The sequence below is a fragment of the Rattus norvegicus genome, chromosome 1 (assembly GCF_021556685.1).
Source record: "Rattus norvegicus strain SHRSP/BbbUtx chromosome 1, alternate assembly SHRSP_T2T, whole genome shotgun sequence".
NCBI classification, from domain to species: domain Eukaryota; kingdom Metazoa; phylum Chordata; class Mammalia; order Rodentia; family Muridae; genus Rattus; species Rattus norvegicus.
This window is the reverse complement of record NC_141534.1, coordinates 122327418-122351718: the sequence shown is the minus strand read 5'-3', so window position 1 is coordinate 122351718 and position 24301 is coordinate 122327418. Positions and strand designations below refer to the sequence as shown.

Below are 24301 nucleotides of genomic sequence, written 5' to 3'. Positions count from 1 at the left end.
GGATTGATGATGTTTTCCAATAAAACATTCCTTGGAAAGCTGAACAATGAGAGAAAACTCAATACCGCCACTATCATCGTGACTGAGGTCCAGCACCTGGGATCACAAATGTCACTGAGGGACTCACATGGCCTCCATTCATCTTGCGAGACTTGGATCCAGTGAGAGAGCCTTCAGAATGTTCTTTGCTTGCCTAAATCGCCAGAAATCATGGCCTAAATCAAGGCCTCACCTTTTGCTCTAATGATAACATGCTTTCTGGTTGAGGAGATCATTGTCAGTATCTTGGAAGTTAGCCCTACCAACTCCATCAGCAATAATGTATAGTAGATTGTGAGGAAAATATAAGTTTGGGGGGGTAGCATAGTTCAACAATGTACACCGGAATGTCAGAAAATGTGTTTCTGTCCGTGTCTGAAGCCTTCGCATGAATGATGATCCTTCTGTTTCATAAAACAGAGATACATAACTGGAAGGTTACAGGCGACACGTGGAATGAGGCAGTAGCAATTCTCAGGAACTATGGGAATGTGGACTCTTCCTGTGTGAAAACAAAGCTCTGTTTTCTTGTAAGACTGATTGTGGCCATGGCAATTAGGTTGGAAAGAGAGCCTTGGAATTTAAAAGGTTGGCATGTAGCCTTTTTGTCGGTGGATTCTAGAAGCGCATGCTTTCAAATGTCCCAGGATTCATACCACCTTCATGGATGTATGGAGAACAACCTTTTTAATCCTAGTTTCTATGTTTATTGTTGGGACATTTTTTGTCAGTCTATCCAGGTAGTTTGCCAGCAGTTCTTCTGGATTGACTGTACCAAAATGGTCTGGACATACATCTCCTCCTCTTCTAGGATCTAAGAATGTGAGCATGCAAGTTTGTTTCTTACACACACTCCTTCTAGGAATTTTATATTTTGCTATGCCCGTAGAAGATAGGCATCAAGTGTCTGCGGGATTATCTTTCCTTATGGTCTTGATGTGGCCTTGCTGAAGGTTAACTTGGCATTTTGGCTATGTGTTTTGGGGCTGATGGTAGTCCTGTTATCTTAGACATTGTTCTTTTCTCCAAGCAAATATCAACAAGAAATTGTGTTTCCATTTGATTATGAAAGTGAGCTGTATGCTTAGGATCATGCTGTTGATAATAACATATATCTTAGGGACTACAGGTTATGCTTGTGATAGGTGACCTGAGATTGTTTGAACAGACACTTTCTCTGTGGTGATCAATGTCTGATACCACAGCAATAGCACTCACAGGAATTTAGTAACAGTCAAAACCTGAATAGGAGATATATGAGCATGGACAGAGACAGAGAGAAAGAACAATTGTTGAAGAGGCTAAGCATGTGTGAGACAGAGGAAGACAGTGTGAGGCAGAAAGAGAGGGGGGGGGATAGACGGGGGTTGAAGTGGAAAAGAGGACACTGTGATATTAAAGCAGATATCTTGATTGACAGAAATAAGGAAACCAAATAGAGAGAATGTGAGTGAGAAACTGAGAAGCTAGGAGAGTCACTGCAAGTCAATTTCAGAGAGAAAGTGAAGAAGCGAGATAGAGAAAGAGTACATAAGAAGTCCATTCATCTAATGTGGATGAGAATCTTATATGATATTTGAATCGGTTCTCATCGAAGGCAGAGTAGGAATAATAGGTGTAGTATGTTATGGTTATGGAGGTTGCTCCGATTGTGGCCAAAGCTATTAAGATTCTGATGGTTTCCATGGGAAGAGGAAGGCTTGATTTTCTCTGTCATATCCGGCTGAAGTGAGATTTACTTATTTTTGTAGACAACTTCCATTAAGCTATGTTAGTGGTCTCATTCTGTTGTGTACCTCGTGCCAATTTCTTTGGATGGTTCTCAAGTGATGTACATACTACTGTAGTTTTCGGGATCAGATATTGGCTTCGTCCCATCTTAAGAACATTGTTGCATGGTAACCTCCAGGAATTCGGTGATAGAATTGGGAAAATTATGTCCCCAAACAGTTCCTTGGGGGAAAAGTATCTCTGATATGGATTGTGAGGGCAAATTTCTAGAGGACGAAAGGAGTGCTGAGAGCCCAAGTGTTCGATAAATTAAGAACTAACAACAATGCATCACAGTCTCCATGATTTGCAAGGAATCCAATAAAGTGGGGGAATGTGCTATTTGCTTTACTTTCAGGGACAGAGTTCCTGTCTCATACCGGACAAGGACGGCTTGCAGAGGAACTGAGTATGGAACATCAGATGAAGTTGGAAGAAGCCTAACATCGCCTGCCCTGAAGTCCTCAGTTGAAGCTCTCTTGCCTGAGGATACCTGAAGTGAAAGGTAAGATACACTTGAATTTCCAAAGGAACTCAAAGTGCTCAGGTGTTGATGGAGCTCATGGGAGTTCCCAACCTTGAATCATGAACTTTTGGGACCTGGTACAGGCTCACTGCCTGTGGCTACTCCTGTGATTGGAGAATAGGCCCATTGGTTCGTGGTAAAGGATGTGAATGTCTTGAATTCTGTTCGCTCACCAAACCTGATCTATTTTGAGTATACTAAGTGTCATGGCAGGGGGTACACCAGCGTGCTTGGATCGATGATGATTTCCAATAAAACATTCCTTGGAAAGCTGAACAAAATGAGTGAAAACTCAATACCGCCACTATCATCGTGACTGAGGTCCAGCACCTGGGATCACAAATGTCACTGAGGGACTCACATGGCCTCCATTCATCTTGCGAGACTTGGATCCAGTGAGAGAGCCTTCAGAATGTTCTTTGCTTGCCTAAATCACCAGAAATCATGGCCTAAATCAAGGCTTCACCTTTTGCTCTAATGATAACATGCTTTCTGGTTGAGGAGATCATTGTCTGTATCTTGGAAGTTAGCCCTACCAACTCCATCAGCAATAATGTATAGTAGATTTTGAGGAAAATATAAGTTTAGCGGGGGTAGCATAGTTCAACAATATACACCGGAATGTCAGAAAATGTGTTTCTGTCCGTGTCTAAGCCTTCGCATGAATGATGATCCTTCTGTTTCATAAAACAGAGATACATAACTGGAAGGTTACAGGCGACAAGTGGAATGAGGCAGTAGCAGTTCTCAGGAACTATGGGAATGTGGACTCTTCCTGTGTGAAAACAAAGCTCTGTTTTCTTGTAAGACTGATTGTGGCCATGGCAATTAGGTTGGAAAGAGAGCCTTGGAATTTAAAAGGTTGGCATGTAGCCTTTTTGTCGGTGGATTCTAGAAGTGCATGCTTTCAAATGTCCCAGGATTCATACCACCTTCATGGATGAATGGAGAACACCCATTTTAATCCTAGTTTCTATGTTTATTGTTGGGACATTTTTTGTCAGTCTATCCAGGTAGTTTGCCAGCTGTTCTTCTGGATTGTCTGTACCAAAATGGTCTGGACATACATCTCCTCCTCTTCTAGGATCTAAGAATGTGAGCATGCAAGTTTGTTTCTTACACACACTCCTTCTAGGAATTTTATATTTTGGTATGGCCGTAGAAGATAGGCATCGAGTGTCTGCGGGATTATCTCTCCTTATGATATTGATGTGGCCATGCTGAAGGTTAACTTGGCATTTTGGCTATGTGTTTTTGGACTGATGGTAGTCCTGTTATCTTATACATTGTTCTTTTCTCCAAGCAAATATCAACAAGAAATTGTGTTTCCATTTGATTAAGAAAGTGAGCTGTATGCTTAGGATCATGCTGTTGAGAATAACATATATCTCAGTGACTACAGGTTATGCTTGTGTTTGGTGACCTGAGAGGGTTTCAACAGACACTTTCTCTGTGGTGATCAGTGTCAGATACCACAGCAATAGCACTCACAGGAATTTAGTACCAGTCAAAACCTGAATAGGAGATATATGAGCATGGACAGAGACAGAGAGAAAGAACAGTTGTTGAAGTGGCTAAGCATGTGTGAGACAGAGGAAGACAGTGAGAGGCAGAAAGAGAGAGAGGGGGTGGGACAGAGGGGGGGTGAAGTGGAAAAGAGGACACTGTGATAGTAAAGCAGATATCTTTATTGACACAAATAAGGGAACCAAATAGAGAGAATGTGAGTGAGAAACTGAGAAGCTAGCAGAGTCACTGCAAGTCAATTTCAGAGAGAAAGTGAAGAAGCGAGATAGAGAAAGAGTACATATGAAGTCCATTCATCTAATGTGGATGAGAATCTTATATGATATTTGAATCGGTTATCATGGAAGGCAGAGTAGGAATAATAGGTGTTGTATGTTATGATTATGGAGGGTGCTGCGATAGTGGCCAAAGCTATTAAGTTTCTGATGGTTTCCATGGGAAGAGTAAGGCCTGATTTTCTCTGTCATATCCGGCTGAACTGAGATTTACTTATTTTTGTAGACAACTTCCATTAAGCCATGTTAGTGGTCTCATTCTGTTGTGTACCTCGTGCCAATTTCTTTGGATGGTTCTCAAGTGATGTACATACTACTGTAGTTTTCGGGATCAGATATTGGCTTCGTCCCATCTTAAGATCTTTGTTGCATGGTAACTTCCAGGAATTCGGTGACAGAATTGGGAAAATTATGTCCCCAAACAGTTCCTTGGAGGAAAAATATCTCTGATATGGATTGTGAGGGCAAATTTCTAGAGGACGGGAGGAGTGCTGAGAGAGCCCAAGTGTTCGATAAATTAAGAACTAACAACAATGCATCACAGTCTCCATGATTTGTAAGGAATCCAATAAAGTAGGGGAATGTGCTATTTGCTTTACTTTCAGGGACAGAGTCCCTGTCTCATACCGGACAAGCACGGCTTTGAGAGGAACTGAGTATGGAACATCAGATGAAGTTGGAAGAAGCCTAACATCGCCTGCCCTGATGTCATCAGTTGAAGCTCTCTTGCCTGAGAATACGTGAAGTGAAAGGTAAGAAACACTTGACTTTCCAAAGGAACTCAAAGTGCTCAGGTGTTGATGGAGCTCGCAGGAGTTCCCAACCTTGAATCATGATCCTTTGGGACCTGGTTCAGGCTCACTGCCTGTGGCTACTCCTGTGATTGGAGATTAGGCCCATTGGTTCGTGGTAAAGGATGTGAATGTCTTGAATTCTGTTCGCTCACCAAACCTGATCTATTTTGAGTATACTAAGTGTCATGGCAGGGGGTACACCAGCGTGCTTGGATCGATGATGATTTCCAATAAAACATTCCTTGGAAAGCTGAACAAAATGAGTGAAAACTCAATACCGCCACTGTCATCGTGACTGAGGTCCAGCACCTGGGATCACAAATGTCACTGAGGGACTCACATGGCCTCCATTCACCTTGCGAGACTTGGATCCAGTGAGAGAGCCTTCAGAATGTTCTTTGCTTGCATAAATCACCAGAAATCATGGCCTAAATCAAGGCTTCACCTTTTGCTCTAATGATAACATGCTTTCCGGTTGAGGAGATCATTGTCAGTATCTTGGAAGTTAGCCCTACCAACTCCATCAGCAATAATGTATAGTAGGTTGTGAGGCAAATGTAAGTTTAGCGGGGGCAGCATAGTTCAACAATGTACACTGGAATGTCAGGAAATGTGTTTCTGTCCGTGTCTGAAGCCTTCACATGAATGATAACCCTTCTGTTTCATAAAACAGAGATACATAACGGGAAGGTTACAGGCGATATGTGGAATGAGGCAGTAGCAATTCTCAGGAACTATGGGAATGTGGACTCTTCCTGTGTGAAAACAAAGCTCTGTTTTCTTGAAAGACTGATTGTGGCCATGGCAATTAGGTTGGAAAGAGAGCCTTGGAATTTAAAAGGTTGGCATGTAGCCTTCTTGTCGGTTTATTCTAGAAGTGCATGCTTTCAAATGTCCCAGGATTCATACCACCTTCATGGATGTATGGAGAACACCAATTTTAATCCTAGTTTCTATGTTTATTGTTGGGACAATTTTTGTCAGTCTATCCGGGTAGTTTGCCAGCAGTTCTTATGGATTGACTGTACCAAAATGGTCTGGACATACATCTCCTCCTCTTCTAGGATCTAAGAATGTGAGCATGCAAGTTTGTTTCTTACACACACTCCTTCTAGGAATTTTATATTTTGGTATGGCCGTAGAAGATAGGCATGGAGTGTCTGCGGGATTATCTTTACATATGGTCTTGATGTGGCCTTGCTGAAGGTTAACTTGGCATTCTGGCTATGTGTTTTGGGGCTGATGGTAGTCCTGTTATCTTAGACATTGTTCTTTTCTCCAAGCAAATATCAACAAGAAATTGTGTTTCCATTTGATTATGAAAGTGAGCTGTATGCTTAGGATCATGCTGTTGATAATAACATATATCTCAGTGACTACAGGTTATGCTTGTGTTTGGTGACCCTAGAGGGTTTGAACAGACACTTTCTCTGTGGTGATCAATGTCAGATACCAGAGCAATAGCACTCACAGGAATTTAGTACCAGTCAAAACCTGAATAGGAGATATATGAGCATGGACAGAGACAGAGAGAAAGAACAATTGTTGAAGAGGCTAAGCATGTGTGAGACAGAGGAAGACAGTGAGAAACAGAAAGAGAGAGGGGGGGGAGGGGGGGTGAAATGGAAAAGAGGACACTGTGATATTAAAGCAGATATCTTGATTGACAGAAATAAGGAAACCAAATAGAGAGAATGTGAGTGAAAAACTGAGAAGCTAGGAGAGTCACTGCAAGTCAATTTCAGAGAGAAAGTGAAGAAGCGAGAGAGAGAAAGAGTACATAAGAAGTCCATTCATCTAATGTGAATGAGAATATTATATGATATTTGAATCGGTTCTCATCGAAGGCAGAGTAGGAATAATAGGTGTAGTATGTTATGATTATGGAGGGTGCTCCGATTGTGGCCAAATCTATTAAGATTCTGGTGGTTTCCATCGGAAGAGTAAGGCCTGATTTTCTCTGTCATATCCGGCTGAACTGAGATTTACTTATTTTTGTAGACAACTTCCATTAAGCCATGCTGTTGGTCTCATTCTTTTGTGTACCTCGTGCCAATTTCTTTGGATGGTTCTCAAGTGATGTATATACTACTGTAGTTTTGGTTATCAGATATTGACTTCGTCCCATCTTAAGAACTTTGTTGCATGGTAACCTCCAGGAATTCGGTGATAGAATTGGGAAAATTATGTCCACAAACAGTTCCTTGGAGGAAAAATATCTCTGATATGGATTGTGAGGGCAAATTTCTAGAGGACGGAAGGAGTGCTGAGAGAGCCCAAGTGTTCGATAAATTAAGAACTAACAACAATGCATCACAGTCTCCATGATTTGCAAGGAATCCAATAAAGTAGGGGAATGTGCTATTTGCTTTACTTTCAGGGACAGAGTCCATGTCTCATACCGGACAAGCACGGCTTGGAGAGGAACTGAGTATGGAACATCAGATGAAGTTGGAAGAAGCCTAACATCGCCTGCCCTGATGTCATCAGTTGAAGCTCTCTTGCCTGAGAATACGTGAAGTGAAAGGTAAGAAACACTTGACTTTCCAAAGGAACTCAAAGTGCTCAGGTGTTGATGGAGCTCGCAGGAGTTCCCAACCTTGAATCATGATCCTTTGGGACCTGGTTCAGGCTCACTGCCTGTGGCTACTCCTGTGATTGGAGATTAGGCCCATTGGTTCGTGGTAAAGGATGTGAATGTCTTGAATTCTGTTCGCTCACCAAACCTGATCTATTTTGAGTATACTAAGTGTCATGGCAGGGGGTACACCAGCGTGCTTGGATCGATGATGATTTCCAATAAAACATTCCTTGGAAAGCTGAACAAAATGAGTGAAAACTCAATACCGCCACTGTCATCGTGACTGAGGTCCAGCACCTGGGATCACAAATGTCACTGAGGGACTCACATGGCCTCCATTCACCTTGCGAGACTTGGATCCAGTGAGAGAGCCTTCAGAATGTTCTTTGCTTGCATAAATCACCAGAAATCATGGCCTAAATCAAGGCTTCACCTTTTGCTCTAATGATAACATGCTTTCCGGTTGAGGAGATCATTGTCAGTATCTTGGAAGTTAGCCCTACCAACTCCATCAGCAATAATGTATAGTAGGTTGTGAGGCAAATGTAAGTTTAGCGGGGGCAGCATAGTTCAACAATGTACACTGGAAGGTCAGGAAATGTGTTTCTGTCCGTGTCTGAAGCCTTCACATGAATGATAACCCTTCTGTTTCATAAAACAGAGATACATAACGGGAAGGTTACAGGCGACATGTGGAATGAGGCAGTAGCAATTCTCAGGAACTATGGGAATGTGGACTCTTCCTGTGTGAAAACAAAGCTCTGTTTTCTTGAAAGACTGATTGTGGCCATGGCAATTAGGTTGGAAAGAGAGCCTTGGAATTTAAAATGTTGGCATGTAGCCTTCTTGTCGGTTTATTCTAGAAGTGCATGCTTTCAAATGTCTCAGGATTCATACCACCTTCATGGATGTATGGAGAACACCAATTTTAATCCTAGTTTCTATGTTTATTGTTGGGACAATTTTTGTCAGTCTATCCGGGTAGTTTGCCAGCAGTTCTTATGGATTGACTGTACCAAAATGGTCTGGACATACATCTCCTCCTCTTCTAGGATCTAAGAATGTGAGCATGCAAGTTTGTTTCTTACACACACTCCTTCTAGGAATTTTATATTTTGGTATGGCCGTAGAAGATAGGCATGGAGTGTCTGCGGGATTATCTTTACATATGGTCTTGATGTGGCCTTGCTGAAGGTTAACTTGGCATTCTGGCTATGTGTTTTGGGGCTGATGGTAGTCCTGTTATCTTAGACATTGTTCTTTTCTCCAAGCAAATATCAACAAGAAATTGTGTTTCCATTTGATTATGAAAGTGAGCTGTATGCTTAGGATCATGCTGTTGATAATAACATATATCTCAGTGACTACAGGTTATGCTTATGTTTGGTGACCCTAGAGGGTTTGAACAGACACTTTCTCTGTGGTGATCAATGTCAGATACCAGAGCAATAGCACTCACAGGAATTTAGTACCAGTCAAAACCTGAATAGGAGATATATGAGCATGGACAGAGACAGAGAGAAAGAACAATTGTTGAAGAGGCTAAGCATGTGTGAGACAGAGGAAGACAGTGAGAAACAGAAAGAGAGAGGGGGGGGAGGGGGGGTGAAATGGAAAAGAGGACACTGTGATATTAAAGCAGATATCTTGATTGACAGAAATAAGGAAACCAAATAGAGAGAATGTGAGTGAAAAACTGAGAAGCTAGGAGAGTCACTGCAAGTCAATTTCAGAGAGAAAGTGAAGAAGCGAGAGAGAGAAAGAGTACATAAGAAGTCCATTCATCTAATGTGAATGAGAATCTTATATGATATTTGAATCGGTTCTCATCGAAGGCAGAGTAGGAATAATAGGTGTAGTATGTTATGATTATGGAGGGTGCTCCGATTGTGGCCAAATCTATTAAGATTCTGGTGGTTTCCATCGGAAGAGTAAGGCCTGATTTTCTCTGTCATATCCGGCTGAACTGAGATTTACTTATTTTTGTAGACAACTTCCATTAAGCCATGCTGTTGGTCTCATTCTTTTGTGTACCTCGTGCCAATTTCTTTGGATGGTTCTCAAGTGATGTATATACTACTATAGTTTTGGTTATCAGATATTGACTTCGTCCCATCTTAAGAACTTTGTTGCATGGTAACCTCCAGGAATTCGGTGATAGAATTGGGAAAATTATGTCCCCAAACAGTTCCTTGGAGGAAAAATATCTCTGATATGGATTGTGAGGGCAAATTTCTAGAGGACGGAAGGAGTGCTGAGAGAGCCCAAGTGTTCGATAAATTAAGAACTAACAACAATGCATCACAGTCTCCATGATTTGCAAGGAATCCAATAAAGTAGGGGAATGTGCTATTTGCTTTACTTTCAGGGACAGAGTCCCTGTCTCATACCGGACAAGCACGGCTTGGAGAGGAACTGAGTATGGAACATCAGATGAAGTTGGAAGAAGCCTAACATCGCCTGCCCTGATGTCATCAGTTGAAGCTCTCTTGCCTGAGAATACGTGAAGTGAAAGGTAAGAAACACTTGACTTTCCAAAGGAACTCAAAGTGCTCAGGTGTTGATGGAGCTCGCAGGAGTTCCCAACCTTGAATCATGATCCTTTGGGACCTGGTTCAGGCTCACTGCCTGTGGCTACTCCTGTGATTGGAGATTAGGCCCATTGGTTCGTGGTAAAGGATGTGAATGTCTTGAATTCTGTTCGCTCACGAAACCTGATCTATTTTGAGTATACTAAGTGTCATGGCAGGGGGTACACCAGCGTGCTTGGATCGATGATGATTTCCAATAAAACATTCCTTGGAAAGCTGAACAAAATGAGTGAAAACTCAATACCGCCACTGTCATCGTGACTGAGGTCCAGCACCTGGGATCACAAATGTCACTGAGGGACTCACATGGCCTCCATTCACCTTGCGAGACTTGGATCCAGTGAGAGAGCCTTCAGAATGTTCTTTGCTTGCATAAATCACCAGAAATCATGGCCTAAATCAAGGCTTCACCTTTTGCTCTAATGATAACATGCTTTCCGGTTGAGGAGATCATTGTCAGTATCTTGGAAGTTAGCCCTACCAACTCCATCAGCAATAATGTATAGTAGGTTGTGAGGCAAATGTAAGTTTAGCGGGGGCAGCATAGTTCAACAATGTACACTGGAATGTCAGGAAATGTGTTTCTGTCCGTGTCTGAAGCCTTCACATGAATGATAACCCTTCTGTTTCATAAAACAGAGATACATAACGGGAAGGTTACAGGCGATATGTGGAATGAGGCAGTAGCAATTCTCAGGAACTATGGGAATGTGGACTCTTCCTGTGTGAAAACAAAGCTCTGTTTTCTTGAAAGACTGATTGTGGCCATGGCAATTAGGTTGGAAAGAGAGCCTTGGAATTTAAAATGTTGGCATGTAGCCTTCTTGTCGGTTTATTCTAGAAGTGCATGCTTTCAAATGTCCCAGGATTCATACCACCTTCATGGATGTATGGAGAACACCAATTTTAATCCTAGTTTCTATGTTTATTGTTGGGACATTTTTTGTCAGTCTATCCGGGTAGTTTGCCAGCAGTTCTTATGGATTGACTGTACCAAAATGGTCTGGACATACATCTCCTCCTCTTCTAGGATCTAAGAATGTGAGCATGCAAGTTTGTTTCTTACACACACTCCTTCTAGGAATTTTATATTTTGGTATGGCCGTAGAAGATAGGCATGGAGTGTCTGCGGGATTATCTTTACATATGGTCTTGATGTGGCCTTGCTGAAGGTTAACTTGGCATTCTGGCTATGTGTTTTGGGGCTGATGGTAGTCCTGTTATCTTAGACATTGTTCTTTTCTCCAAGCAAATATCAACAAGAAATTGTGTTTCCATTTGATTATGAAAGTGAGCTGTATGCTTAGGATCATGCTGTTGATAATAACATATATCTCAGTGACTACAGGTTATGCTTGTGTTTGGTGACCCTAGAGGGTTTGAACAGACACTTTCTCTGTGGTGATCAATGTCAGATACCAGAGCAATAGCACTCACAGGAATTTAGTACCAGTCAAAACCTGAATAGGAGATATATGAGCATGGACAGAGACAGAGAGAAAGAACAATTGTTGAAGAGGCTAAGCATGTGTGAGACAGAGGAAGACAGTGAGAAACAGAAAGAGAGAGGGGGGGGAGGGGGGGTGAAATGGAAAAGAGGACACTGTGATATTAAAGCAGATATCTTGATTGACAGAAATAAGGAAACCAAATAGAGAGAATGTGAGTGAAAAACTGAGAAGCTAGGAGAGTCACTGCAAGTCAATTTCAGAGAGAAAGTGAAGAAGCGAGAGAGAGAAAGAGTACATAAGAAGTCCATTCATCTAATGTGAATGAGAATCTTATATGATATTTGAATCAGTTCTCATCGAAGGCAGAGTAGGAATAATAGGTGTAGTATGTTATGATTATGGAGGGTGCTCCGATTGTGGCCAAATCTATTAAGATTCTGGTGGTTTCCATCGGAAGAGTAAGGCCTGATTTTCTCTGTCATATCCGGCTGAACTGAGATTTACTTATTTTTGTAGACAACTTCCATTAAGCCATGCTGTTGGTCTCATTCTTTTGTGTACCTCGTGCCAATTTCTTTGGATGGTTCTCAAGTGATGTATATACTACTATAGTTTTGGTTATCAGATATTGACTTCGTCCCATCTTAAGAACTTTGTTGCATGGTAACCTCCAGGAATTCGGTGATAGAATTGGGAAAATTATGTCCCCAAACAGTTCCTTGGAGGAAAAATATCTCTGATATGGATTGTGAGGGCAAATTTCTAGAGGACGGAAGGAGTGCTGAGAGAGCCCAAGTGTTCGATAAATTAAGAACTAACAACAATGCATCACAGTCTCCATGATTTGCAAGGAATCCAATAAAGTAGGGGAATGTGCTATTTGCTTTACTTTCAGGGACAGAGTCCCTGTCTCATACCGGACAAGCACGGCTTGGAGAGGAACTGAGTATGGAACATCAGATGAAGTTGGAAGAAGCCTAACATCGCCTGCCCTGATGTCATCAGTTGAAGCTCTCTTGCCTGAGAATACGTGAAGTGAAAGGTAAGAAACACTTGACTTTCCAAAGGAACTCAAAGTGCTCAGGTGTTGATGGAGCTCGCAGGAGTTCCCAACCTTGAATCATGATCCTTTGGGACCTGGTTCAGGCTCACTGCCTGTGGCTACTCCTGTGATTGGAGATTAGGCCCATTGGTTCGTGGTAAAGGATGTGAATGTCTTGAATTCTGTTCGCTCACCAAACCTGATCTATTTTGAGTATACTAAGTGTCATGGCAGGGGGTACACCAGCGTGCTTGGATCGATGATGATTTCCAATAAAACATTCCTTGGAAAGCTGAACAAAATGAGTGAAAACTCAATACCGCCACTGTCATCGTGACTGAGGTCCAGCACCTGGGATCACAAATGTCACTGAGGGACTCACATGGCCTCCATTCACCTTGTGAGACTTGGATCCAGTGAGAGAGCCTTCAGAATGTTCTTTGCTTGCATAAATCACCAGAAATCATGGCCTAAATCAAGGCTTCACCTTTTGCTCTAATGATAACATGCTTTCCGGTTGAGGAGATCATTGTCAGTATCTTGGAAGTTAGCCCTACCAACTCCATCAGCAATAATGTATAGTAGGTTGTGAGACAAATGTAAGTTTAGCGGGGGCAGCATAGTTCAACAATGTACACTGGAATGTCAGGAAATGTGTTTCTGTCCGTGTCTGAAGCCTTCACATGAATGATAACCCTTCTGTTTCATAAAACAGAGATACATAACGGGAAGGTTACAGGCGATATGTGGAATGAGGCAGTAGCAATTCTCAGGAACTATGGGAATGTGGACTCTTCCTGTGTGAAAACAAAGCTCTGTTTTCTTGAAAGACTGATTGTGGCCATGGCAATTAGGTTGGAAAGAGAGCCTTGGAATTTAAAAGGTTGGCATGTAGCCTTCTTGTCGGTTTATTCTAGAAGTGCATGCTTTCAAATGTCCCAGGATTCATACCACCTTCATGGATGTATGGAGAACACCAATTTTAATCCTAGTTTCTATGTTTATTGTTGGGACATTTTTTGTCAGTCTATCCGGGTAGTTTGCCAGCAGTTCTTATGGATTGACTGTACCAAAATGGTCTGGACATACATCTCCTCCTCTTCTAGGATCTAAGAATGTGAGCATGCAAGTTTGTTTCTTACACACACTCCTTCTAGGAATTTTATATTTTGGTATGGCTGTAGAAGATAGGCATGGAGTGTCTGCGGGATTATCTTTACATATGGTCTTGATGTGGCCTTGCTGAAGGTTAACTTGGCATTCTGGCTATGTGTTTTGGGGCTGATGGTAGTCCTGTTATCTTAGACATTGTTCTTTTCTCCAAGCAAATATCAACAAGAAATTGTGTTTCCATTTGATTATGAAAGTGAGCTGTATGCTTAGGATCATGCTGTTGATAATAACATATATCTCAGTGACTACAGGTTATGCTTGTGTTTGGTGACCCTAGAGGGTTTGAACAGACACTTTCTCTGTGGTGATCAATGTCAGATACCAGAGCAATAGCACTCACAGGAATTTAGTACCAGTCAAAACCTGAATAGGAGATATATGAGCATGGACAGAGACAGAGAGAAAGAACAATTGTTGAAGAGGCTAAGCATGTGTGAGACAGAGGAAGACAGTGAGAAACAGAAAGAGAGAGGGGGGGGAGGGGGGGTGAAATGGAAAAGAGGACACTGTGATATTAAAGCAGATATCTTGATTGACAGAAATAAGGAAACCAAATAGAGAGAATGTGAGTGAAAAACTGAGAAGCTAGGAGAGTCACTGCAAGTCAATTTCAGAGAGAAAGTGAAGAAGCGAGAGAGAGAAAGAGTACATAAGAAGTCCATTCATCTAATGTGAATGAGAATCTTATATGATATTTGAATCGGTTCTCATCGAAGGCAGAGTAGGAATAATAGGTGTAGTATGTTATGATTATGGAGGGTGCTCCGATTGTGGCCAAATCTATTAAGATTCTGGTGGTTTCCATCGGAAGAGTAAGGCCTGATTTTCTCTGTCATATCCGGCTGAACTGAGATTTACTTATTTTTGTAGACAACTTCCATTAAGCCATGCTGTTGGTCTCATTCTTTTGTGTACCTCATGCCAATTTCTTTGGATGGTTCTCAAGTGATGTATATACTACTATAGTTTTGGTTATCAGATATTGACTTCGTCCCATCTTAAGAACTTTGTTGCATGGTAACCTCCAGGAATTCGGTGATAGAATTGGGAAAATTATGTCCCCAAACAGTTCCTTGGAGGAAAAATATCTCTGATATGGATTGTGAGGGCAAATTTCTAGAGGACGGAAGGAGTGCTGAGAGAGCCCAAGTGTTCGATAAATTAAGAACTAACAACAATGCATCACAGTCTCCATGATTTGCAAGGAATCCAATAAAGTAGGGGAATGTGCTATTTGCTTTACTTTCAGGGACAGAGTCCCTGTCTCATACCGGACAAGCACGGCTTGGAGAGGAACTGAGTATGGAACATCAGATGAAGTTGGAAGAAGCCTAACATCGCCTGCCCTGATGTCATCAGTTGAAGCTCTCTTGCCTGAGAATACGTGAAGTGAAAGGTAAGAAACACTTGACTTTCCAAAGGAACTCAAAGTGCTCAGGTGTTGATGGAGCTCGCAGGAGTTCCCAACCTTGAATCATGATCCTTTGGGACCTGGTTCAGGCTCACTGCCTGTGGCTACTCCTGTGATTGGAGATTAGGCCCATTGGTTCGTGGTAAAGGATGTGAATGTCTTGAATTCTGTTCGCTCACCAAACCTGATCTATTTTGAGTATACTAAGTGTCATGGCAGGGGGTACACCAGCGTGCTTGGATCGATGATGATTTCCAATAAAACATTCCTTGGAAAGCTGAACAAAATGAGTGAAAACTCAATACCGCCACTGTCATCGTGACTGAGGTCCAGCACCTGGGATCACAAATGTCACTGAGGGACTCACATGGCCTCCATTCACCTTGCGAGACTTGGATCCAGTGAGAGAGCCTTCAGAATGTTCTTTGCTTGCATAAATCACCAGAAATCATGGCCTAAATCAAGGCTTCACCTTTTGCTCTAATGATAACATGCTTTCCGGTTGAGGAGATCATTGTCAGTATCTTGGAAGTTAGCCCTACCAACTCCATCAGCAATAATGTATAGTAGGTTGTGAGACAAATGTAAGTTTAGCGGGGGCAGCATAGTTCAACAATGTACACTGGAATGTCAGGAAATGTGTTTGTGTCCGTGTCTGAAGCCTTCACATGAATGATAACCCTTCTGTTTCATAAAACAGAGATACATAACGGGAAGGTTACAGGCGATACGTGGAATGAGGCAGTAGCAATTCTCAGGAACTATGGGAATGTGGACTCTTCCTGTGTGAAAACAAAGCTCTGTTTTCTTGAAAGACTGATTGTGGCCATGGCAATTAGGTTGGAAAGAGAGCCTTGGAATTTAAAATGTTGGCATGTAGCCTTCTTGTCGGTTTATTCTAGAAGTGCATGCTTTCAAATGTCCCAGGATTCATACCACCTTCATGGATGTATGGAGAACACCAATTTTAATCCTAGTTTCTATGTTTATTGTTGGGACAATTTTTGTCAGTCTATCCGGGTAGTTTGCCAGCAGTTCTTATGGATTGACTGTACCAAAATGGTCTGGACATACATCTCCTCCTCTTCTAGGATCTAAGAATGTGAGCATGCAAGTTTGTTTCTTACACACACTCCTTCTAGGAATTTTATATTTTGGTATGGCCGTAGAAGATAGGCATGGAGTGTCTGCGGGATTATCTTTACATATGGTCTTGATGTGGCCTTGCTGAAGGTTAACTTGGCATTCTGGCTATGTGTTTTGGGGCTGATGGTAGTCCTGTTATCTTAGACATTGTTCATTTCTCCAAGCAAATATCAACAAGAAATTGTGTTTCCATTTGATTATGAAAGTGAGCTGTATGCTTAGGATCATGCTGTTGATAATAACATATATCTCAGTGACTACAGGTTATGCTTGTGTTTGGTGACCCTAGAGGGTTTGAACAGACACTTTCTCTGTGGTGATCAATGTCAGATACCAGAGCAATAGCACTCACAGGAATTTAGTACCAGTCAAAACCTGAATAGGAGATATATGAGCATGGACAGAGACAGAGAGAAAGAACAATTGTTGAAGAGGCTAAGCATGTGTGAGACAGAGGAAGACAGTGAGAAACAGAAAGAGAGAGGGGGGGGAGGGGGGGTGAAATGGAAAAGAGGACACTGTGATATTAAAGCAGATATCTTGATTGACAGAAATAAGGAAACCAAATAGAGAGAATGTGAGTGAAAAACTGAGAAGCTAGGAGAGTCACTGCAAGTCAATTTCAGAGAGAAAGTGAAGAAGCGAGAGAGAGAAAGAGTACATAAGAAGTCCATTCATCTAATGTGAATGAGAATCTTATATGATATTTGAATCGGTTCTCATCGAAGGCAGAGTAGGAATAATAGGTGTAGTATGTTATGATTATGGAGGGTGCTCCGATTGTGGCCAAATCTATTAAGATTCTGGTGGTTTCCATCGGAAGAGTAAGGCCTGATTTTCTCTGTCATATCCGGCTGAACTGAGATTTACTTATTTTTGTAGACAACTTCCATTAAGCCATGCTGTTGGTCTCATTCTTTTGTGTACCTCGTGCCAATTTCTTTGGATGGTTCTCAAGTGATGTATATACTACTGTAGTTTTGGTTATCAGATATTGACTTCGTCCCATCTTAAGAACTTTGTTGCATGGTAACCTCCAGGAATTCGGTGATAGAATTGGGAAAATTATGTCCCCAAACAGTTCCTTGGAGGAAAAATATCTCTGATATGGATTGTGAGGGCAAATTTCTAGAGGACGGAAGGAGTGCTGAGAGAGCCCAAGTGTTCGATAAATTAAGAACTAACAACAATGCATCACAGTCTCCATGATTTGCAAGGAATCCAATAAAGTAGGGGAATGTGCTATTTGCTTTACTTTCAGGGACAGAGTCCCTGTCTCATACCGGACAAGCACGGCTTGGAGAGGAACTGAGTATGGAACATCAGATGAAGTTGGAAGAAGCCTAACATCGCCTGCCCTGATGTCATCAGTTGAAGCTCTCTTGCCTGAGAATACGTGAAGTGAAAGGTAAGAAACACTTGACTTTCCAAAGGAACTCAAAGTGCTCAGGTGTTGATGGAGCTCGCAGGAGTTCCCAACCTTGAATCATGATCCTTTGGGACCTGGTTCAGGCTCACTGCCTGTGGCTACTCCTGTGATTGGAGATTAGGCCCATTGGTTCGTGGTAAAGGATGTGAATGTCTTGAATTCTGTTCGCTCACCAAACCTGATCTATTTTGAGTATACTAAGTGTCATGGCAGGGGGTACACCAGCGTGCTTGGATCGATGATGATTTCCAATAAAACATTCCTTGGAAAGCTGAACAAAATGAGTGAAAACTCAATACCGCCACTGTCATCGTGACTGAGGTCCAGCACCTGGGATCACAAATGTCACTGAGGGACTCACATGGCCTCCATTCACCTTGCGAGACTTGGATCCAGTGAGAGAGCCTTCAGAATGTTCTTTGCTTGCATAAATCACCAGAAATCATGGCCTAAATCAAGGCTTCACCTTTTGCTCTAATGATAACATGCTTTCCGGTTGAGGAGATCATTGTCAGTATCTTGGAAGTTAGCCCTACCAACTCCATCAGCAATAATGTATAGTAGGTTGTGAGGCAAATGTAAGTTTAGCGGGGGCAGCATAGTTCAACAATGTACACTGGAAGGTCAGGAAATGTGTTTCTGTCCGTGTCTGAAGCCTTCACATGAATGATAACCCTTCTGTTTCATAAAACAGAGATACATAACGGGAAGGTTACAGGCGACATGTGGAATGAGGCAGTAGCAATTCTCAGGAACTATGGGAATGTGGACTCTTCCTGTGTGAAAACAAAGCTCTGTTTTCTTGAAAGACTGATTGTGGCCATGGCAATTAGGTTGGAAAGAGAGCCTTGGAATTTAAAATGTTGGCATGTAGCCTTCTTGTCGGTTTATTCTAGAAGTGCATGCTTTCAAATGTCCCAGGATTCATACCACCTTCATGGATGTATGGAGAACACCAATTTTAATCCTAGTTTCTATGTTTATTGTTGGGACAATTTTTGTCAGTCTATCCGGGTAGTTTGCCAGCAGTTCTTATGGATTGACTGTACCAAAATGGTCTGGACATACATCTCCTCCTCTTCTAGGATCTAAGAATGTGAGCATGCAAGTTTGTTTCTTACACACACTCCTTCTAGGAATTTTATATTTTGGTATGGCCGTAGAAGATAGGCATGGAGTGTCTGCGGGATTATCTTTACATATGGTCTTGATGTGGCCTTGCTGAAGGTTAACTTGGCATTCTGGCTATGTGTTTTGGGGCTGATGGTAGTCCTGTTATCTTAGACATTGTTCTTTTCTCCAAGCAAATATCAACAAGAAATTGTGTTTCCATTTGATTATGAAAGTGAGCTGTATGCTTAGGATCATGCTGTTGATAATAACATATATCTCAGTGACTACAGGTTATGCTTGTGTTTGGTGACCCTAGAGGGTTTGAACAGACACTTTCTCTGTGGTGATCAATGTCAGATACCAGAGCAATAGCACTCACAGGAATTTAGTACCAGTCAAAACCTGAATAGGAGATATATGAGCATGGACAGAGACAGAGAGAAAGAACAATTGTTGAAGAGGCTAAGCATGTGTGAGACAGAGGAAGACAGTGAGAAACAGAAAGAGAGAGGGGGGGGAGGGGGGGTGAAATGGAAAAGAGGACACTGTGATATTAAAGCAGATATCTTGATTGACAGAAATAAGGAAACCAAATAGAGAGAATGTGAGTGAAAAACTGAGAAGCTAGGAGAGTCACTGCAAGTCAATTTCAGAGAGAAAGTGAAGAAGCGAGAGAGAGAAAGAGTACATAAGAAGTCCATTCATCTAATGTGAATGAGAATCTTATATGATATTTGAATCGGTTCTCATCGAAGGCAGAGTAGGAATAATAGGTGTAGTATGTTATGATTATGGAGGGTGCTCCGATTGTGGCCAAATCTATTAAGATTCTGGTGGTTTCCATCGGAAGAGTAAGGCCTGATTTTCTCTGTTATATCCGGCTGAACTGAGATTTACTTATTTTTGTAGACAACTTCCATTAAGCCATGCTGTTGGTCTCATTCTTTTGTGTACCTCGTGCCAATATCTTGGATGGTTCTCAAGTGATGTATATACTACTGTAGTTTTGGTTATCAGATATTGACTTCGTCCCATCTTAAGAACTTTGTTGCATGGTAACCTCCAGGAATTCGGTGATAGAATTGGGAAAATTATGTCCCCAAACAGTTCCTTGGAGGAAAAATATCTCTGATATGGATTGTGAGGGCAAATTTCTAGAGGACGGAAGGAGTGCTGAGAGAGCCCAAGTGTTCGATAAATTAAGAACTAACAACAATGCATCACAGTCTCCATGATTTGCAAGGAATCCAATAAAGTAGGGGAATGTGCTATTTGCTTTACTTTCAGGGACAGAGTCCCTGTCTCATACCGGACAAGCACGGCTTGGAGAGGAACTGAGTATGGAACATCAGATGAAGTTGGAAGAAGCCTAACATCGCCTGCCCTGATGTCATCAGTTGAAGCTCTCTTGCCTGATAATACGTGAAGTGAAAGGTAAGAAACACTTGACTTTCCAAAGGAACTCAAAGTGCTCAGGTGTTGATGGAGCTCGCAGGAGTTCCCAACCTTGAATCATGATCCTTTGGGACCTGGTTCAGGCTCACTGCCTGTGGCTACTCCTGTGATTGGAGATTAGGCCCATTGGTTCGTGGTAAAGGATGTGAATGTCTTGAATTCTGTTCGCTCACCAAACCTGATCTATTCTGAGTATACTAAGTGTCATGGCAGGGGGTACACCAGCGTGCTTGGATCGATGATGATTTCCAATAAAACATTCCTTGGAAAGCTGAACAAAATGAGTGAAAACTCAATACCGCCACTGTCATCGTGACTGAGGTCCAGCACCTGGGATCACAAATGTCACTGAGGGACTCACATGGCCTCCATTCACCTTGCGAGACTTGGATCCAGTGAGAGAGCCTTCAGAATGTTCTTTGCTTGCATAAATCACCAGAAATCATGGCCTAAATCAAGGCTTCACCTTTTGCTCTAATGATAACATGCTTTCCGGTTGAGGAGATCATTGTCAGTATCTTGGAAGTTAGCCCTACCAACTCCATCAGCAATAATGTATAGTAGGTTGTGAGGCAAATGTAAGTTTAGGGGGGCAGTATAGTTCAACAATGTACACTGGAATGTCAGGAAATGTGTTTCTGTCCGTGTCTGAAGCCTTCACATGAATGATAACCCTTCTGTTTCATAAAACAGAGATACATAACGGGAAGGTTACAGGCGACATGTGGAATGAGGCAGTAGCAATTCTCAGGAACTATGGGAATGTGGACTCTTCCTGTGTGAAAACAAAGCTCTGTTTTCTTGAAAGACTGATTGTGGCCATGGCAATTAGGTTGGAAAGAGAGCCTTGGAATTTAAAAGGTTGGCATGTAGCCTTCTTGTCGGTTTATTCTAGAAGTGCATGCTTTCAAATGTCCCAGGATTCATACCACCTTCATGGATGTATGGAGAACACCAATTTTAATCCTAGTTTCTATGTTTATTGTTGGGACAATTTTTGTCAGTCTATCCGGGTAGTTTGCCAGCAGTTCTTATGGATTGACTGTACCAAAATGGTCTGGACATACATCTCCTCCTCTTCTAGGATCTAAGAATGTGAGCATGCAAGTTTGTTTCTTACACACACTCCTTCTAGGAATTTTATATTTTGGTATGGCCGTAGAAGATAGGCATGGAGTGTCTGCGGGATTATCTTTACATATGGTCTTGATGTGGCCTTGCTGAAGGTTAACTTGGCATTCTGGCTATGTGTTTTGGGGCTGATGGTAGTCCTGTTATCTTAGACATTGTTCTTTTCTCCAAGCAAATATCAACAAGAAATTGTGTTTCCATTTGATTATGAAAGTGAGCTGTATGCTTAGGATCATGCTGTTGATAATAACATATATCTCAGTGACTACAGGTTATGCTTGTGTTTGGTGACCCTAGAGGGTTTGAACAGACACTTTCTCTGTGGTGATCAATGTCAGATACCAGAGCAATAGCACTCACAGGAATTTAGTACCAGTCAAAACCTGAATAGGAGATATATGAGCATGGACAGAGACAGAGAGAAAGAACAATTGTTGAAGAGGCTAAGCATGTGTGAGACAGAGGAAGACAGTGAGAAACAGAAAGAGAGAGGGGGGGGAGGGGGGGTGAAATGGAAAAGAGGACACTGTGATATTAAAGCAGATATCTTGATTGACAGAAATAAGAAAACCAAATAGAGAGAATGTGAGTGAAAAACTGAGAAGCTAGGAGAGTCACTGCAAGTCAATTTCAGAGAGAAAGTGAAGAAGCGAGAGAGAGAAAGAGTACATAAGAAGTCCATTCATCTAATGTGAATGAGAATCTTATATGATATTTGAATCGGTTCTCATCGAAGGCAGAGTAGGAATAATAGGTGTAGTATGTTATGATTATGGAGGGTGCTCCGATTGTGGCCAAATCTATTAAGATTCTGGTGGTTTCCATCGGAAGAGTAAGGCCTGATTTTCTCTGTCATATCCGGCTGAACTGAGATTTACTTATTTTTGTAGACAACTTCCATTAAGCCATGCTGTTGGTCTCATTCTTTTGTGTACCTCGTGCCAATTTCTTTGGATGGTTCTCAAGTGATGTATATACTACTATAGTTTTGGTTATCAGATATTGACTTCGTCCCATCTTAAGAACTTTGTTGCATGGTAACCTCCAGGAATTCGGTGATAGAATTGGGAAAATTATGTCCCCAAACAGTTCCTTGGAGGAAAAATATCTCTGATATGGATTGTGAGGGCAAATTTCTAGAGGACGGAAGGAGTGCTGAGAGAGCCCAAGTGTTCGATAAATTAAGAACTAACAACAATGCATCACAGTCTCCATGATTTGCAAGGAATCCAATAAAGTAGGGGAATGTGCTATTTGCTTTACTTTCAGGGACAGAGTCCCTGTCTCATACCGGACAAGCACGGCTTGGAGAGGAACTGAGTATGGAACATCAGATGAAGTTGGAAGAAGCCTAACATCGCCTGCCCTGATGTCATCAGTTGAAGCTCTCTTGCCTGATAATACGTGAAGTGAAAGGTAAGAAACACTTGACTTTCCAAAGGAACTCAAAGTGCTCAGGTGTTGATGGAGCTCGCAGGAGTTCCCAACCTTGAATCATGATCCTTTGGGACCTGGTTCAGGCTCACTGCCTGTGGCTACTCCTGTGATTGGAGATTAGGCCCATTGGTTCGTGGTAAAGGATGTGAATGTCTTGAATTCTGTTCGCTCACCAAACCTGATCTATTTTGAGTATACTATGTGTCATGGCAGGGGGTACACCAGCGTGCTTGGATCGATGATGATTTCCAATAAAACATTCCTTGGAAAGCTGAACAAAATGAGTGAAAACTCAATACCGCCACTGTCATCGTGACTGAGGTCCAGCACCTGGGATCACAAATGTCACTGAGGGACTCACATGGCCTCCATTCACCTTGCGAGACTTGGATCCAGTGAGAGAGCCTTCAGAATGTTCTTTGCTTGCATAAATCACCAGAAATCATGGCCTAAATCAAGGCTTCACCTTTTGCTCTAATGATAACATGCTTTCCGGTTGAGGAGATCATTGTCAGTATCTTGGAAGTTAGCCCTACCAACTCCATCAGCAATAATGTATAGTAGGTTGTGAGGCAAATGTAAGTTTAGCGGGGGCAGTATAGTTCAACAATGTACACTGGAAGGTCAGGAAATGTGTTTCTGTCCGTGTCTGAAGCCTTCACATGAATGATAACCCTTCTGTTTCATAAAACAGAGATACATAACGGGAAGGTTACAGGCGACATGTGGAATGAGGCAGTAGCAATTCTCAGGAACTATGGGAATGTGGACTCTTCCTGTGTGAAAACAAAGCTCTGTTTTCTTGAAAGACTGATTGTGGCCATGGCAATTAGGTTGGAAAGAGAGCCTTGGAATTTAAAAGGTTGGCATGTAGCCTTCTTGTCGGTTTATTCTAGAAGTGCATGCTTTCAAATGTCCCAGGATTCATACCACCTTCATGGATGTATGGAGAACACCAATTTTAATCCTAGTTTCTATGTTTATTGTTGGGACAATTTTTGTCAGTCTATCCGGGTAGTTTGCCAGCAGTTCTTATGGATTGACTGTACCAAAATGGTCTGGACATACATCTCCTCCTCTTCTAGGATCTAAGAATGTGAGCATGCAAGTTTGTTTCTTACACACACTCCTTCTAGGAATTTTATATTTTGGTATGGCCGTAGAAGATAGGCATGGAGTGTCTGCGGGATTATCTTTACATATGGTCTTGATGTGGCCTTGCTGAAGGTTAACTTGGCATTCTGGCTATGTGTTTTGGGGCTGATGGTAGTCCTGTTATCTTAGACATTGTTCTTTTCTCCAAGCAAATATCAACAAGAAATTGTGTTTCCATTTGATTATGAAAGTGAGCTGTATGCTTAGGATCATGCTGTTGATAATAACATATATCTCAGTGACTACAGGTTATGC

At 41.9% G+C, this 24301-nt stretch overlaps 10 non-coding genes across 10 annotated transcripts; all 10 read left to right on the top strand.

The window, feature by feature from the left end:
• On the top strand, nucleotides 1-91 carry LOC148007599 (small nucleolar RNA SNORD116). Its single transcript, XR_015655684.1, has one exon. It is a non-coding gene; the product is annotated as a small nucleolar RNA SNORD116 (small nucleolar RNA).
• Nucleotides 92-2567: 2476 nt separating this feature from the next.
• LOC148007598 (small nucleolar RNA SNORD116) lies at nucleotides 2568-2660 on the top strand. The gene has a single exon (XR_015656702.1). It is a non-coding gene; the product is annotated as a small nucleolar RNA SNORD116 (small nucleolar RNA).
• Nucleotides 2661-5142: 2482 nt separating this feature from the next.
• Nucleotides 5143-5235, top strand: LOC148007597 (small nucleolar RNA SNORD116). The gene has a single exon (XR_015655522.1). It is a non-coding gene; the product is annotated as a small nucleolar RNA SNORD116 (small nucleolar RNA).
• Nucleotides 5236-7711: 2476 nt separating this feature from the next.
• Nucleotides 7712-7804, top strand: LOC148007596 (small nucleolar RNA SNORD116). Its single transcript, XR_015655521.1, has one exon. It is a non-coding gene; the product is annotated as a small nucleolar RNA SNORD116 (small nucleolar RNA).
• A 2476-nt stretch (nucleotides 7805-10280) lies between these two features.
• On the top strand, nucleotides 10281-10373 carry LOC148007595 (small nucleolar RNA SNORD116). The gene has a single exon (XR_015655520.1). It is a non-coding gene; the product is annotated as a small nucleolar RNA SNORD116 (small nucleolar RNA).
• A 2476-nt stretch (nucleotides 10374-12849) lies between these two features.
• LOC148007594 (small nucleolar RNA SNORD116) lies at nucleotides 12850-12942 on the top strand. Its single transcript, XR_015655516.1, has one exon. It is a non-coding gene; the product is annotated as a small nucleolar RNA SNORD116 (small nucleolar RNA).
• A 2476-nt stretch (nucleotides 12943-15418) lies between these two features.
• On the top strand, nucleotides 15419-15511 carry LOC148007593 (small nucleolar RNA SNORD116). The gene has a single exon (XR_015655514.1). It is a non-coding gene; the product is annotated as a small nucleolar RNA SNORD116 (small nucleolar RNA).
• A 2476-nt stretch (nucleotides 15512-17987) lies between these two features.
• On the top strand, nucleotides 17988-18080 carry LOC148007592 (small nucleolar RNA SNORD116). The gene has a single exon (XR_015655513.1). It is a non-coding gene; the product is annotated as a small nucleolar RNA SNORD116 (small nucleolar RNA).
• A 2475-nt stretch (nucleotides 18081-20555) lies between these two features.
• On the top strand, nucleotides 20556-20648 carry LOC148007591 (small nucleolar RNA SNORD116). The gene has a single exon (XR_015655507.1). It is a non-coding gene; the product is annotated as a small nucleolar RNA SNORD116 (small nucleolar RNA).
• Nucleotides 20649-23123: 2475 nt separating this feature from the next.
• On the top strand, nucleotides 23124-23216 carry LOC148007590 (small nucleolar RNA SNORD116). Its single transcript, XR_015655501.1, has one exon. It is a non-coding gene; the product is annotated as a small nucleolar RNA SNORD116 (small nucleolar RNA).
• Nucleotides 23217-24301: the final 1085 nt, after the last annotated feature.